Source organism: Suncus etruscus, chromosome 10 (genome assembly GCF_024139225.1).
Source record: "Suncus etruscus isolate mSunEtr1 chromosome 10, mSunEtr1.pri.cur, whole genome shotgun sequence".
Taxonomy (NCBI): Eukaryota; Metazoa; Chordata; class Mammalia; order Eulipotyphla; family Soricidae; genus Suncus; species Suncus etruscus.
In genome coordinates, this window is record NC_064857.1 from 10,922,713 (window position 1) to 10,939,703 (window position 16,991).

Genomic DNA, 16,991 nt, shown 5'->3' on the forward strand with positions numbered 1-16,991 from the left:
CAACTGCAGACCTCTCCCAGCTGTAGTTGGGTCTGACCATTCAGGAACTGGGGAGTGATAACATTCCTTCTGTATTTCTTTTTTAGTAAAATAGATGTTCATTGGGATTTACTAAGTTGTTGAATATGTATTTGTAAAGGCATATTTAGTTGGGCTAATTGAGGAGTGGTTCATCTTAATTTGGACTCCAAATAGAAAATAAATATTTCTGAACAAAAGGGTATACACAAGTGTTCTTTAATGACTACTGAGTAAAAAAAAAAAGTAAACAGTGAGTATAGATATCACAAATTAGAGAAAAGTGCTTAAAGATAGAAAAATGGTTATGCATTTTTAGAGGAATCATCACCAAATCATTTGGTAGTTTGCCACAATTTCAGAATTGAATTGAAATAGTTTGTTTTTGGTTTTTAGGACACACCCGGTGGCACTCGGGAATTACTCCTGGTTATGCTCTCAGAAATCGCTCCTGGCTTGGGGCACCATATGGACGCTAGAGATTGAACCAGATCCGTCCTGAATCAGCCACATACAAGGCAAACACCCTACCGCTGCACTGTAACAGAGTTGAAATTTGAAGAAGTAAACTTTTGATATGGTTATTTTATTAGTTCAATATAATAATGTGATTTACAGAGTTTGTTAATAATATAGGTGAATCTGGTCTTCAATGTCCAATACCATTGCCTCCATCAAACTAACTTTCCCTGCACTATTATCCCCAGTTCCTTGCTCTTCAGATCTCCCTCATTGGCATGTACAAAATAATATATTTTATATTGCTTGTTGCAACTAAACTGTAATGGAGTTATAAAAACAACTTGAATAACAAATTTTTTGAAATTGTTATATCTCAAATTGGAGTCATTAAACCATTCTTTGAAGGTTTACAGAATCTTGTGGTACTATTATGCATTCTGTGTTGTTATTTTATTTGTTGAGTTTAGATATCTTGTATGGTTTTTTCATACCTAATTTGATGTGTTCTTTTTGGGGTATCAGTATTGAGAATTTGGAGGAGCCTAGGAATTCCAGGATCTGAGGAGCTGGGCTGCTGAGTTGACATCGCTGTGGCTGTGGGACATGTGTGACTGCCAGAGCTTTGGGAAGTATGGTGGTGTTGAGGGAGAATGTCTATACTCATTTTTTGTAGACAGAAGACTTTCCATGCAATGAGGTAGTTTATATATTTAATATATATTTAAACAGTTGAAGGTTTTATCTGCATGTATTTACAAACAAAAATAAGAACATTAAACAAAGAACTGGCAATTCATTTCAATGTCATAAAAAAGACTTAAGACACAAGAATTAACAGACTTCTAAAATAATGCCAAAGAATGAAGCTCACATCTCAAATTGTGATGTTTCTGTTCCTTGTACTTGCTTATGATATCCTTAATGCTGGGAGAAGATAACTAGAAGTCAGAAGTAATTGTAAAATATATATAATATATAGCTTTGCTTACAATAATGTAAAGGATTAGTCTTTATCAGAAGATTTATATCGAGTTATTATCAGCAAAATAATTTCTCTTTATACAAATATGATTTCATGAGTTCTGCCATATATTACTCTGCATCAGGAGCTCATGATCAGAGAGATTATAACTATATTAGCAAGATGGAGTCAATTAACTAAAATATAAAAGTATAAAGTAAATGTAATGCCTTTCTATCTCCATTATGAATTATTCAATGCTGTATTTAATTTGTTGAGAAAAATGAATCTTGGATGAAGTGGTGTTTGTCTGGAACCTGAGGTGACCATAGAAATAAAAATCATATTTTATGCAGCAGGAATATCAAATACATTGTCTCTGAAACTGACTATCTATATCTACTGTATATTTTTTCCTTGATAGTGATAATGGAATTTTTGGAAAATGTAAGGGATCCATTATTAATTATATTACTTTTGATTGGCATGCTATTTCCAAAATCATTTTTAGCAATATCTTACTAGTACTCTTAGTACAAAGAAAAAAATTATATGTCTAAATGTGTATTGGAGACAGATACTTAAATGTGCAACTGCAGTGACTTTTTCTATATTTGCTTAATGACAAATTTGCTGTCACTTTTCAATCTCCCTTAACACACATAGAAAAATACTAAAATGAAGCTCACCACAAAGAGTGGTGAGTGCAGCTAGAGAAATAACTATGGTACATTGAGAATTATCCTAACAATGCGAATGAATGAGGGAAGTCGAAAGCCTGTCTAGAGTACAGGCCAGAGGTGGGGGTGGGGTGGGGAGGAGGGAGATTTGAGACATTGGTGATGGGAATGGGAAGTGTCATGTTCTCTAGGAGATTGGTTAAGATTTGATTCCCATCGAGTTCCCAGAAAGGAAAGGCAGTTCCCATTCCCCTGTCTGATTAGGTCAGGGGAAACAGTTCCAGTTGTAGTGATCCACAGAAAATAATTCACAAAGTGAAAAAGGTACAAGAATGGGTTCAGGGAATCCACTGCTCAAGCAAGGAATTCAAACCACAGAAGCTTTCTGCTCCTAAGATGGAGGGCAGCTCAGTGGAAGAAGACCAAAGAATAAGCCCCAGCCTTCCTCATACCCTTGCTTTTATTGACAAGAATCAGGTACCACACTAGGGTGGGAGCAGAATACCAAGTAAGGAATAATCCAATATACTATCACCAGGTCTTGAATGTTACACTGGTGAAGGGGTGTTCTTTACATGACCGAAACCTAGCTACAATCATATTTGTAATCAAGGTGTTTAAATAAATATATTAATAAAAAAAGAAAAATACTAAAAGCCAGTAATTATATTTCTTCATCCATTGACCTAAGTGTTTTTTAGAAGATAAATTTTATCCCCAGGGGTCAGAGAGATAGCATGGAGGTAAGGCATTTGCCTTGTGTGCAGAAGTTTGGTGGTTCAAATCCCAGCATCCCATATGGTCCCCCGAGCCTACCAGGAGCGATTTCTGAGCATAGAGCACCACTGGATGTGATCCAAAAACAAAACAAAAAAAAATTTATCCCCATGGGAAAAGCACACTAGGGTGTCTGTGAAAAAGAGAGCTTTTAAATTACATCTTCTGCCTAATTCCAAAATACTACTTAATCACTTTGAGATAATACTAGCATCTTTTACTCACCTCAATGACAATTGTAGAGATCAAATAAGATACATATGTAAAAGAATCTAAATGGTGTCATAATGCAGAAAGTATGACAATCAAGGGATGAAAAACTTCAGTTTTTTTACTCTCAGACTTAATTTGGGAAATTTTTCCAAAAAATAGTCTAGCATTCTCTGAACTTTAAGGTACTTTCTTAAAATGGTTATTAAAGATATAGCTTTTATTCACTCTTTTTATATTCTCATATATGTTTAGTTTGCATTTGCTATACATTTCATATTTTTCAAAAACATCTACATATAACATAAAGTTATAAAATATATGTAAAAACTCACAATTTTATTACCTTCAAGAACACTGTAATCTCTCTTAAAAATGCAATGTTCAAGATTAGTTAAGCCTGAATTTTTTAGTCATGTTAAAAATGTTTAAGTTTCTCCCATTCTGTGAGTGGCTTTTGTATCCTAGGCACTATTTCCTTTGAGGTACAGAAATTCCCAGCTCACTATATGCCCATCTGTTATCTCTGCTTCCACTTGTTTTGAGAGTGCTGTTTTTCATTGAATATGCCTTTAGCCTTGATGTCATGGAGTATTTTGTCTACTTATTGTTTTATATACCTTATGGTTTCAGGTGTGATACCAAGGTCTTTAATTCATTTGGATTTGATCATTGTGTATGGTGTTAGATGGGTGTCTGAGTTTGCTTTTTTGCAAGTGGCTAACCAGTTGTGCCAACACCACTTGTTGAAGAGGCTTTCCTTGTTCCATTTTGAATTTGTTGCCTTTTTTTTATCAAAAATCAATTGATTGTATGTCTGGAGAACATTTTATAAAAACAAGTCTATTCCGATGCTCTGAGGATCTGTCTTTATTCCAATATCATGCTGTTTTAATAATTATTGCTTTGCAATACAATTTAAAATTGGGGAAAGTAATACCTCCCATATTTATTTTCCCAAGGATTGCTTTAGCTATTCATGAATATTTAGTGTTTCAAATGAATTTCAGGAGTGTTTGATTCACTTCTTTGAAAAATGTCATGGGTATCTTTAGAGGGATCACAATGAATCTGTACAATGCTTTGTGGAGTATTGCCATTTTAATAATGGTAATCCTGCCAATTCATGAGCAGGGTATATGTCTCCATTTCCTTGTGTCCTCTCTTATTTTTTGAAGCAGGATTTTGTAGTTTTCTGTGTATAGGTCCTTTACCTCTTTAGTTAAGTTGACTCCAAGATATTTGAGTTTGTGTGACACTAATGTGAATGGGATATTGTTGCAAGTCAGCCCCTGAAGAGGTTAACTGATGGAGGTATGGAGGATGAGGTCTTTCACCTCCAGCTCGGAGCACGTGTCTGCCACCCTGTTTGGCTGGTGGTTCTGAGGTGAAGCGGCAGGTAAACAGCTCACAGACAGTCAGGCTTGTGGAAATATTAGCTTTCTTTGATGGACAAGACTAAAGTCCAAAGCCTCAGCATCAGTTCTAGCCAAAAGCCCCCCGCCTTCCACAGACCCTTGTTTTTATCCCCCAGAATCAGGGACCACCCAATGGTGGGATCAGATACCACCCAATGGTGGAAGCAGAATCAGGTACCACCCTAGGGTGGGGGCAGAATGCCAGGTCACACCCTAGGGTAGGGCACAATCACTGATCAGGGTAGGGTCAGTAACATAATAATCCCTTAAAATGTTTACATACACAACTGTTGGGGGAGGTCAAACCCCTTGTTGATGGTCTCCAAGTCAAAGAATGATTCCCAAAAAGATAAATTGAATCCCATTCTTCTGTCCCCCCTTTTGGGGGAGACTTTGATAATAATATCCGACGTGAATAATCAACGAATGCAAAAGATCAGGGGACCAAAGGTTCAGCAAGGAAAGTCTTTTGTCAGTTGCAGCCAGCTCCAAAAAGCAAACCGAACCAGCAGTCAGTTCTGGCAAAAGAGCTCCCTATGCCTCCCCAACAAGCTTTTTATTTCATTCCTTAATCACCCCCACCTGGAAAATCCAGGTGGGATGACAGGCAAAAACAATATTACAACAATTATTCAACAATTCCCCCTTTTTTGTAAGCAAACAATAATAGTATACAATACAATACAATAATAATATACAATACAATACAACACTACATAATTACAAATACAAAACTTTAATGAAATATTAAATACTATAAAATTAAAAACATTAATTTCAATTAATTAAAAACATTTAGTTACACTAATCATAAATTAAATATACTTTAATTTGAGGGCGGGACTTGCCCTTCTATATTAAGTTTAATCATTGGATTTTCATCTTTACATTTAGTAATCAAAGCCACTAATGGGTTTTTGGCAGCCCCTGGATCTGTGCTTCCAAAACCTCCAGTTCTTATCTTATCTGAAGTCCCAAATTTAACATAAGGTATTATTACTATTTGGGCAATTGTCTCCCCTTTTTTGAAAGTCCAAGTAACAGGCACATTGATAACTACAATAATTTCTCCCTTTGAGTCTGAATCAATAACACCTGTGATTACTGATATACCTTTTACATTAAGGGAACTTCTGCCCAGAATCAAACCCATTGTATCTGGGGGTGGTGGTCCCACTATGCCTGTGTGTAGCATATAAGGGCATTCTCCTGGATAAATTGTAATATCCACTGGGCAAGTTATATCAAGCCCAGCACTGCCCACAGTGGCATGTGTTAATTCACCTCAGTCTGTGATATCTTACCTGCAACTAATCTCAGAATTGATTATCAAAGCAAGACTCAGATCAATATCTTTGTTAGGTTTTGATCCAGATATAATAGTATTGCCAATACCAAAAAAGGAAATTGAGTCAATATTGCCTCTTAATGAATCTCTACAAAGGGCTCTCTCAGATTTTACAGGAGAGATTTCTTCTCATTATCCAAAAGGAAAGACCTGGGACTTTTTGAAAAAGACTCAGTTTGTTATCTCTTCAATTGTGAGGGATTCTCCTATTCCCAATGCAAAAGTTTTTTATGTAGATGGATCAAGTGGGGGACGGGGTGGAATAACCGGAGAAAATATAAACATAACAATAGAAACCAAATATAAGTCTGCACAGAAAGTTGAATTAGCAACGTTAATTTATCTATTAGAAAATGTATCTGAAGCCATGAATGTCGTTTCTGATTCTTTATATGTTGTAAATTTATGCCCGGTGATAGCCACTGCCTCCCTCAATTCTCATAGTCCTATTATACAGAATTTATTAAAAAAGTTACAACACATTATTCAAAAAAGAACTGAACCTATTTTCATCACACATATTAGAGCTCATTCAGGCCTTCCAGGGCCAATGGCTCAAGGAAATAAAACTGCTGATTTGTTGGCAATGCCTATATTTAAATCACCTGTAGAGGAACATTCAGCCTTACACACAAATGCTCGTCGTTTACATGTAAATTATCAAATTCCATGGAGGCAAGCGAGAGAAATTATAAAAAGATGTAACATATGTGCCCCGCTAGCACAAAAGACTCATATAGCAGGAGCAAATCCAAGAGGCTTGCAGTCTAACGAATTGTGGCAAATGGATGTAACTCAAACAGACTTATTTCCCAAAAAACCATACCTTCATGTGGTAGTGGATACATATTCTCGATTTATTTGGGCAATTCCTATGTCTTCTCAAAAATCTAAGGCAGTTTGCAGTTTTCTTTTACAATGTTTTTCTGTTATGGGTATTCCGTATTCTATTAAGACTGATAATGGACCTTCTTATATAAGTAAAACTTTTGAATTTTTTTGTAATGAATGGCAGATAAAACATCTTAAAGGAATTCCCCACAATTGTCAAGGACAGGCAATTGTGGAAAGAGCCCATAGAACTCTGAAAACTCAATTGCAAAAGAATAGAAAAAGAGGTTTGATGCCAATGGAGCTGTTATCTTTGACTCTCATTACACTAAATTATTTAAATTTACCTCAGGGAGAGAGCTATACAGCAGGGGAAAAGCATTTTAAAGAAGATAATCAGAGACAAGAAACAACAAATATTCCAATTTGGATAAAAGAGGATAAAAAATGGATTGCTGGTTATCTCCTCTTGAGAGGGAGGGGTTATGCTTATGTTTCTACAAATGACAACCCTCCTAAGAAATTTTGGGTCCCCTTGCGTCTCGTTAGAAATCGGACTGGCACTGATGATCAAGGTCAGGTTGCTGGGACTATAGACTCCTCCCCACATCAAGTACAGAGTGCTCAAGATATTGACAGTTGTGGTGCTGCTGAGGTGACTGGGAAAGTAAGTGAAGGATCAACTTTCATACCTCATATTCTCAGTGAATCTGACAAAAGTGAAAAATCCTTACAGTCTGGACTACAAACAGAAAAACGGAAACCTGTTTTCACTGGATTACAAAATTTGGGTAACTCATGTTACATGAATTCAATATTGCAATGCTTGTATAATATTACAGACTTGACTCAGTATTTTTATCAAGATTATTATAAAAAAGATATTAACAGGGAAAATCCAGGTGGGATGACAGGCAAAAACAATATTACAACAATTATTCAACACACAACAGCATATTTTTTTTACTGTCCATTTCTTCCCTATCATTATTGGTATATAAAAAGGCCATTGATTTTTTTTATTGAAGGGGGCACACACAGTGACACTCAGGGGTTACTCCTGGCTATGTGCTCAGAAATAGCTCCTGGTTAGGGGAAACATATGGGACACCAGGGATAGAACCAGGTCCATCCTGTACCTACAGCGTAAAAGGCAAACACCCTACCGCTGTGCTATTATTCAGGCACCAACAAGATCATTGATTTTTGCGTGTTAATTTTGTAATCTGCCACTTTGCTATATGAATCTATTGTTTCAACAAGCTTTTCGGTAGAGTCTTTAGGATCTTCAAAATATAGTATCATGTCATCTGCGAAGTGAGAGCTTAACTTCCTTCTTTTTCTATCTGGATGCTCTTGATATATTTTTCTTGACTAATCGCTAGGATAAGTATTTTGAATAAGTGTGGTGAGAGGGAGGACAGCCTTTCTTGTACCAGATTCGAGAGGAAAGACTTTTAGTTTACTCCATTGAGAACAATATTTGTGAACTACCCCCCACCCCCACCACCACACAACCACCACCACCATGAAGAATAAAGAAATAAAAGAGAGAATAATATTAGCCATTGGCTTCTGATAGATGGCCTTGACTATATTGAAATCATTCCTTTCATTTTCATCTGGATGAGTGTTTTCAACAAGAATGGGTGTTGGACCTTATTAAATTCTTTCTCTGCATCTAGTGATATGATCATATGACTTTCATTATATGATCACATGATTTTATTTATTGGGAGAAATTATTCACCCAGTACATATCAAATAAGGGGTTACTACCAAAAATATACAAGACACTGACAGAACTTAAACAAAAAAAAATCATCTAACCCCATCAAGAAATGGGGAGAAGAAATAGACACATTCTCAAAAAAACAAAAAACAAAAAACAAATGTTCAAAAAAACACATGGAAAAATGTTCCACATCACTAATCATCAGGGATATGCAAATTAAAACAACTATGAGGTAGTATCTCACATCAAGAGAATGGCATGCATTACAAAGAACAAGAACAATAAGTGCTGGCAGGGATGTGGAGAAAAAGAAACTCACATTCATTTCTGGTGGGAATGCTGTCTAGACCAGCCTTTATAAAAAACAATATGGAGATTCCACAAAAAACTGGAAATTAAACTCCCATATGACCCAGATATACTACTCCTAAGGATATACCCTAGGAACTCAAAAATGCAATTCAAAAATGTCTTCCTTGCACCTATATACACTGCAGCACTATTTACAATAGCCAGACTTTGGAAACAACCAAGATACCTTTCAAAAGATGAATGGCTAAGAAACGGTGGTTCATATACACAATGGATATTATGCAGCCATCAGGAGAGATGAAGTCATAAAATTTTCCTATCTATGATGTACATGGAATCTATTATGCTGAGTGAAATAAGTCAGAGGGAGATAGACACAGAATAGGCACACTCTTTATGGATTTTAAGAAAAATAAAAGACATTCTTGTAATAATGCCCAGAGAAAATATAGATGAGTTCCAGAAGGACCAGCACACAATCTGAAGCTCACCAAAAAAAAAGAGTGGTGAGTACAGTTAAGGAAATAACTACACTAACAACTATCATGACAATCTTAATGAGTGAGAGAAGTAGAATGCCTGCCTTGAAGGCAGGGATGGGGAAGGAGGGAGTTAGGAGGCATTAGTGGTGGGAATGTTGCACTGGTGAAAGGGGGTGTTCTGTTTATGACTGAAACTCAACGACAATCATGCTTGAAATTGCTGCAGATGTCTTGTGTCTCAGCATCTAGTGGAGACAAAATCCTTCATAAAAGAAAAGCAGGCACACGAATGGCAAAATATAAAGTATGAAATAATAAAACCACACACAGAGTATGTGGGGTCAACACATCTTTTGGCAGGAGTGCAACAAGTTTAATTTTTTGAGCAGGGGGATTTATAGGTGGTAAAACTAGCCATAGGTGTTGAGAAGAATAATTATGATCACAAAGCAAAGTACAACAGTGACAATGCCTAAGCTCTGGGAGTGACTGTAAAAGTTCTAAGTTACAAAGGAGAAAGTTACAACTTCAGGCAGCTCTTTGCAAGCTTACTTCAAATGCAAAATCAGGGATTATTAGGAAGTAGAAAATATATAGGAACCTGATCTTCACTAGGCTGGGCTCTACTGTGTTAGAGGTCAAGTAAAGGAAGGAGCCAAATCCACTAAAATGTGTTTCCCTATTTTCTGAGGAGAGTCAATAGCCCAGGATCTGCGTTCGCCCTTGATACCCAGATACTGCAGCTGCAAGGTCATGTTTGAAAAAGAGAAAAAATTAAAAAAATATTCTCTCTGCTTTTAGGTGCTAAATATTATCCAGAAAGGGTTCTCATAGTAATCTTTGGTGTTGGAATTTCTGAGCCAAATTATTTGATAGAGGCAACAATTTTGCCTGAGATTTACAAAGGAGAGATAGCCAAATAATACCGAAAATGTAATGCCAAGCATCTCTTTGGAATTCCTCAAACATACACACAGGGGAAAAAGAGGTCCACAGCGGGCCTTTTGAGGACCCCCAAAGGGGTTGTTTCAGTTCTCCCCACCAAGAAAATTTGAGGATACATCTGGTGGGCTGAGCTCCCTAAAATTTTATGTATGCCATGGCATGCAATCATGAAGCTTATATAAAGATTTTATATATTAAAACAATCAAATATTTGAGCAGAATACTTTGAGAAAAAGCAGATATATTCAATAAATATAAATATTATATATATAAATTAAAAGGTACACAAAAATGAGCAACTAAATACAAATTCAACATCGTCCCGAGGACACAATGAAGGTATTTTAGGGGCTAGCCAGATAGCACAGTGGGAGGGTGTATTCCTTACATGTGTCTGACCAAGAAGGGACCCAGTTTGAGTCCTTCAATTCCCAGCATAACATATGGTTCCCCACAAGGGGAAGTTTCTGAATGCAGAGCCAGGAGTAACCCTGGAGTGACACTGGATGTGGCCCAAAAACCAATTAATCAATTAATAAATAAAGTTAAAAAATAATGTTAATTATTATTAACTATTCTTACTTATATCATCTTTGCACATTATCTGCCTCAGAATAAATCTTTTTTTTTAATTTTTATTGTGGCCAAAATGAGTTCCAAATCTTTCACAGTAATATGTAAGTTACATAGTGACAATGAATAAGAGACATTAGGTTATATCTTCTTTTTTTTTAATTTTTATTGTGACCAATATGCATTACAAATCTTTCACTGCATCATTTATGGTACATAGTGACAATGAATGAGGGGCATTCCCACCACCAGTGCTGACCTCCCTCCATCCCTATTCCCAGCATGCATTCCACATCTCCCTCCTCTACCCCCCAGTTTGCCAGTGCAAGTGGTCTCCACTTTACAGTTTGTTGTAGATTGAGCATCCATTGCACCGTCATTGGAGATAAAAAGGGATAAGAAAAAGGGGAAAAAAAATTTGGTGACAACTACCAAAAAAAATGAAGGAGAAAAGAAAAAAAGAAAAATGGAGGAAAAAAGAAAAAAATGGACCAAGCAAATAAAAATAAAAATAAATTTCTAAATAGTAACACGTGAAAAAGAAAGAGAAAAGTGAAAGAACAAAGAGAAGGAAAATAAAGTCAAAAACTAACAAATCAAAACAAAACAAGAAAAAGTATGGGTGCTGGGGTGGTGGGGTTTGGTGTTCCCCCCACATTTTTTTTCTTTTTGCATAGGCACAGTAAGCATTGGGGAAGAAAGGGAATTCCCGTGGCCTAAGAGATTCAGGGTTTCTCCATCCTTGAAGCATACCATCATGGGATCAACTCCTGGCTCCATATATACTCATTACCCCATCTCGAAGGCTTTTTTGTGATGCCAGGAAAGTTTCCTCTCGGTTGTGTGTGAGAAATTCAAGCCACTGTAGCTAGCGATCTTGGTATTTGCGCAGGTTATAGTTCAGGTTCTAGGATAGAGTCTCTAGGTTCTAGAGGTTCCTATCCATCGTTGATGTGGTGCTCAGTCTTCTGGAACACTTGCTCCCTGATTTTGTTAAGTTCCTAGGCTGAAGCCTAGGATATTATGGATCCAAAGGTTATGCTCAGTCTCTGTTGTCCAAGTTGGACCTCTGCAATAAGACATCTTGTTGTTATTGTTGTTGTTGTTGTATGTGTCCTGGACTACAGTCTAGGGTAGGGTTTTCCTTATTAGTCCCAAGGTAGGCTCTGTTCAGTCACAGTTGTCAAAGTCAGTTTTCTGTTGTTGGTGCTCTTATTTTTCACAGTTCAAAGGACGATAGCTCTTCTAATTTCCATTTAGTGTTAGGTGATGTAATAGGACAGCCTGCTCTTAGGTCAAGTTTTCCTTTCCTCGTTGTCATATCAGTGCCAGAGTAGTGTTATAAATCTCCTAATGGAGCTTAGTTCCTGGTGGTGTTGCCCAGAGCTGTATCATTTCTAAGTCGGGGATCTGGGGTTTCAGATTACACTAACACTGTCCAATCTCCTGGGGACTGGTTGCATCCACATGACACATGTTCAGGATGGGAGGCACCCTTCTGCTATAAAAAGTGAGTTCTTATCTCTAGAAGATAAGATCTTGTTTCTGTGTCTATGGTTTTCCCTTTTTTTTACTGTGCCCATACAAAAACGTATGATGTCATATGGTGTTACTGGTGCTATTCTGGGTAAGGAGGACAGGCTGCACACACAGTCTCTGTCATCTGGTTTTGTTCTGAGTTTTTATCCCAGTCAAGGCATTTTGTACCAAGCAGCACCGAAAATGGTAAGGACAGAGAAAAAAATGCATATATTAAAATAGAACAAATAAATAAAACAGAGTTTAAAAGAAAAGGTATTCGAATAAAACAAGTGGTGGAGGAGGCTACTTGTATATTTAGGAATACACATCTTAACATGTATTGTTATACAGGTATTGAGCTACCAATAGGCAATATAAGACTCCCAATTAAGTCTTTTGATATATTCTTGTGGAGAGTAAAAGGCAAGGCACTTTTCGATTCACAGGCCTTGGAATTGAGATTGAGAGATGCTTTGCTGCATTACAAGACCATATAGTGTCTTTGAGCTGGGGATTTTGCTGAGACCGATTCTTGAATCGTGCAACAGTCCACGATTTGGTGGGGGTGAGAGGGGCCATCAAGTATGAGTCAGCAGGCGTGCTGGTTGTAGTTCTTTGCTGAGGCATGAGAACGGGGACCCAGAGGATGTCTTTCACTGAGGAGCTCGAAGGTGGTCTGTTGGGGCAGGAGGTCGGTCTTGGTGCCTACCGAGTTAGGAACTGAGGGTAAAGAGGGTTAAATTAGGGGAAGATAACGGATCAGGATTGAAAAATGAGGGGATAGAGGAGACACAGGGGTAGGGGAGAGGCAATACATGACAGGGGATATATACAATATATATATATATATATATATATATATATATATATATATATATATATATATATATATATGAATTGTTTGTGATTTCGGCTTGGAGTCAGTACAGAAAGTCACGTCCATAAAGAATGACTTTAAAGAACTATTTGAGTGTTATCATCCAAATCTTTGGTATTCCATTTCCTTTTCTAGGAGCTATCTAGAATGAAGAAAATTTTTAGATACTGCTCAAAAAGTGTATTAGTAAAAATACACTATAAAATTAGTATTAGTAAAAAAAAAAAGACACCGCTGCAGGGGATCCAGTATGAATACGGGAGGAGTTTCTCTCTACCACCCTCCCCCCAGAGCCCAGTTGACTAGTAATTGGTCAGCCCAGGAGGCCATTGGCCAGCTGTCTGCCCAGTATTCCAGCCATACCTGTCGGAGAGGAACAGTGATCCTGGCATGTGGGATTTTCTGGGTCCAACTGCAGCCTCCCTCTCCAGTATGAAAAAGCATAGGGGAGGAGTTTGCCTCTTCCCCATCCCCCCAGAGCTCAGGTGCCAGACCTGGCCTTGAAGGCCAGCTTGGCGTGGGGGGCTCTCGGTCCCCAGGACTAACTGGTCAGTCCTGGGGGCCTTTGGCCAGCTATCTGTTCAGATTCCCAGCCATGCCAGTAGAAGAGGAGCAGTAGTCCTGGCATGTGGGATTTTCTGGGTCCAGCTACAGCCTTCCTCTCCAGTTTGAAAAAGCATGGGGTTGGAGTTTCCCTCCTCCCCCCTCCCCCCAGAGCCCAGTTGCCAAACCTGGCCCTGAAGACCTGTTTGGCATGGGGGGATCTCGGTCTCCTGGACTAGTAGTTGGTCAGGCCAGGAGGCCATTGGCCAGCTGTTGCCCAGTATCCCAGCCATACCTGTCAGAGAGGAACGGTGATCCTGGCATGTGGGATTTTCTGGGTCCAGCTGTGGCCTCCCTCTCCAGTATGAAAAAGCCAGGTTATAGCTTCTTAATAAACCATAGCACATAGCATTAAATGCATATTAAGATCTTCAGCCCTCTGCTTTACATTTTAAAGGTTAGAAAACTATGTTTTAAATATACATTGTGTTTTACCTTAAATAATTTTAAACATTCACATATAAATATTTACATGTATTTATATTAAATTTTAAATATTTACATGATATGCTAAGTGTGAAATTTATTTATTTTAAAATAAATATTTAATGCTATTTTTACTTCTATACACTTGATTTCAAATAATACTAAAGAAGCATTTGACATTTTAAAACAAATTCAGCAAAATCAAAGGAAATGGAAGGAGAAAAGAATTCCACAGTCCATGTAATTTAAATGACAAAGGCATTGCTGAAATAATTCAATTACATAAAGTGTCATTTTCTGAAATTATGGTAGTGAAATGATTGCATTTATTTCCCTAAAAGACATCCTTACTATCATCTGAAAGTGAAGGCTTAAATTCAAAACTTGTTTATTAAGTACAATTAAGTAAGTACAATCACGGATTCCTTAGCTCTACTGACATCAATTCCCCGATGTCGAATTAAGGGGGGAAAGTACAGAAGAAATAATGATATTCTCATAAAGTTATTTTTAAGGACCAAAATATTGTCATGTATATAATTGCTACTCAGGACACAGAACAATTTAACTCATGGCCAGGTAATAAGGGAGGAGTAATTGTTAAAAGGTAGAAGAGGTGGCCTGAACGATAGCACAGTGGTAGGACATTTTTCTTGAATGCTGCTGATCCAGGACAGATCTGGGTTCGATCCCCAGTGTCCCATATACTCCCCTGAGCCAAGAGCGATTACTGAGGGCATAACCAGGACTAATTCCTGAGCATTAAAGGGTGTGGCACCACAACAAAACCCAACAAAAATAAGGTAGATGAGGAGAAGACTTAGAGACTGAGAATTGAGGTTGTATGAAAGTTTGAGATATTTCTACAGTAGAATGCTTACCTTGCGTGCAGCTGACCTGGGTTAAATGCCAGGAACCCCCTGTGATCCCCAAGCACCATCCAAAATGAACCTTGAGTGCAAAGTCAAGAATAAGCTCTTATGGCCAAACCACCCCACTCAAAACAAAGTCCTTCAGGTGAAGGAGCCCAACATATAGAAGACTTGAGGTAGATGGACTTGATGCATAAAGGGTATAAAAGTAAGGACATCTAGAGAGAGATGCTAAAAAAGCTCATGCTAAGGGCTGAGACTGAAATGGACTGTTACCCCATCCCCCATTTTTCCTGTGTAACCTTACCTACAAGAAAGATCTGCCCATTTCTGGGCGGGGTCTTTGGTGGGTTACAAAAGGTTTGACCTGAGGGAGTTGGGAGGAGATTTGGAGGATTGATGAGAAGTTTTTGGAGGATAGAGGCAGCAGGAGGAGAGATGGCTGAAAGAAGCTAAGATGCAGGGCAAGCTGAGGAGATCAAGCTTAAATAGGTTTAAGATTATAGGCCACACATGTTGGCCAGGGCTAAATAAAGATCATACCTCCAGAAGCCTGACTGTCAGCCTGTGAGTTTTCTCCCTGCCACTATGTTGAAGTTTTGTACCCACCGGCTGGAGAGGGGGTTGCATACACTTGGTCCTGGGCTGGAGGAAAAGGCCTCTCCTCCCTCCATCACCATCCACCATCATCCAGCCCAGCCAAAGGGCTGTTATGCAACAATGGACCAGAAATAGGAAGGGCTGCTGATGACTGACCATAAGTCTGAACTATTATGCTGGAAAGACATTGGCAGTGTGCAGTCTTCGAATGAGAAAATATCGTCTTGGCTTCTCTGATCAGAGTTGGGGCTGGAGAGCCAGGACAGTAATTATGACATTAGGTTTCGATTGATTGAACTTCTTTTTGATCCCAAGCACCACTGTTGAAGAACTCTGAGCACAGAGTTAGAGTATCTAAGCATCTCTCTCATTACCAAAGATAAAATGGATTCTAGAAGAATATAAAATGATGAATACCTTAAAAAATACACCAAAACATTTACTATTGTCTCCTAGGTAGCGTATAACAGGTGCTCAGAATTTGTTAAATGAAATAAACAGCCCAGTAATAATTGTGAAGAGTCTGTGAAATCATATATTTTACAAGAAACTTAGTTTCATGAATCTTATAAAAACCTCTTGGTTGCATGATTAATTCATCTCTTTGGGGACTTGAAATAGTGATTTGAACATAACCATTTTGTCATAGTCAGATCTAAAAAGAAAAAGATAGAGAAAAGATGAAGAAATGACACAAACACAGCATAAATTCAAGAGGTCTATGAATCAGAGATAGCAGCATGTGATTTTTTTTTAAAGTTATTATCCATCCCTTCTTTTCTTTCTTTTTTTGGGGGGGGCACACCCTGTGATGGTCAGTGGTTACTCCTGGCCATGACGTCAGAAACTGTCCCTGGCTTGTGGGACCATATAGGACGGCAGGGGATCAAACTGCAGTTCTCCATCCTAGGTTAGTGGGTGTAAGGGAAATGCCCTATCGCATGCGCCATGACTCTGGCCCCCAGCATGTGATATTTCGTTGGCCATCACACATCTCTGAAATTATATATCTGGTATATATGTGCTCATGAGGATAATGAAACTTCTCTGTTAATGATGATTAAAATAAAACCAATATTTTATCTCATTAAAAATCACTTAACCATCATTCAGTTACTACTTTTCAAGGGACTGTAAAAAAGAGAAGAGAATGTCCTTAGTATGGAGAAGAGGGTAGTGCCACCTTCTGATCTAATCACGGGGGGTGGGTCATTTTTAAATTTAGTGGCTGTCTCTTTTATGAAAATGGAAAATTGAAACACAAGAACTCTCCCCTCACCATCCCCAGCTCATTTGGTCTTAGCAGAATAGAAGAAAAGATGAAATCTTGTAGTTTACTG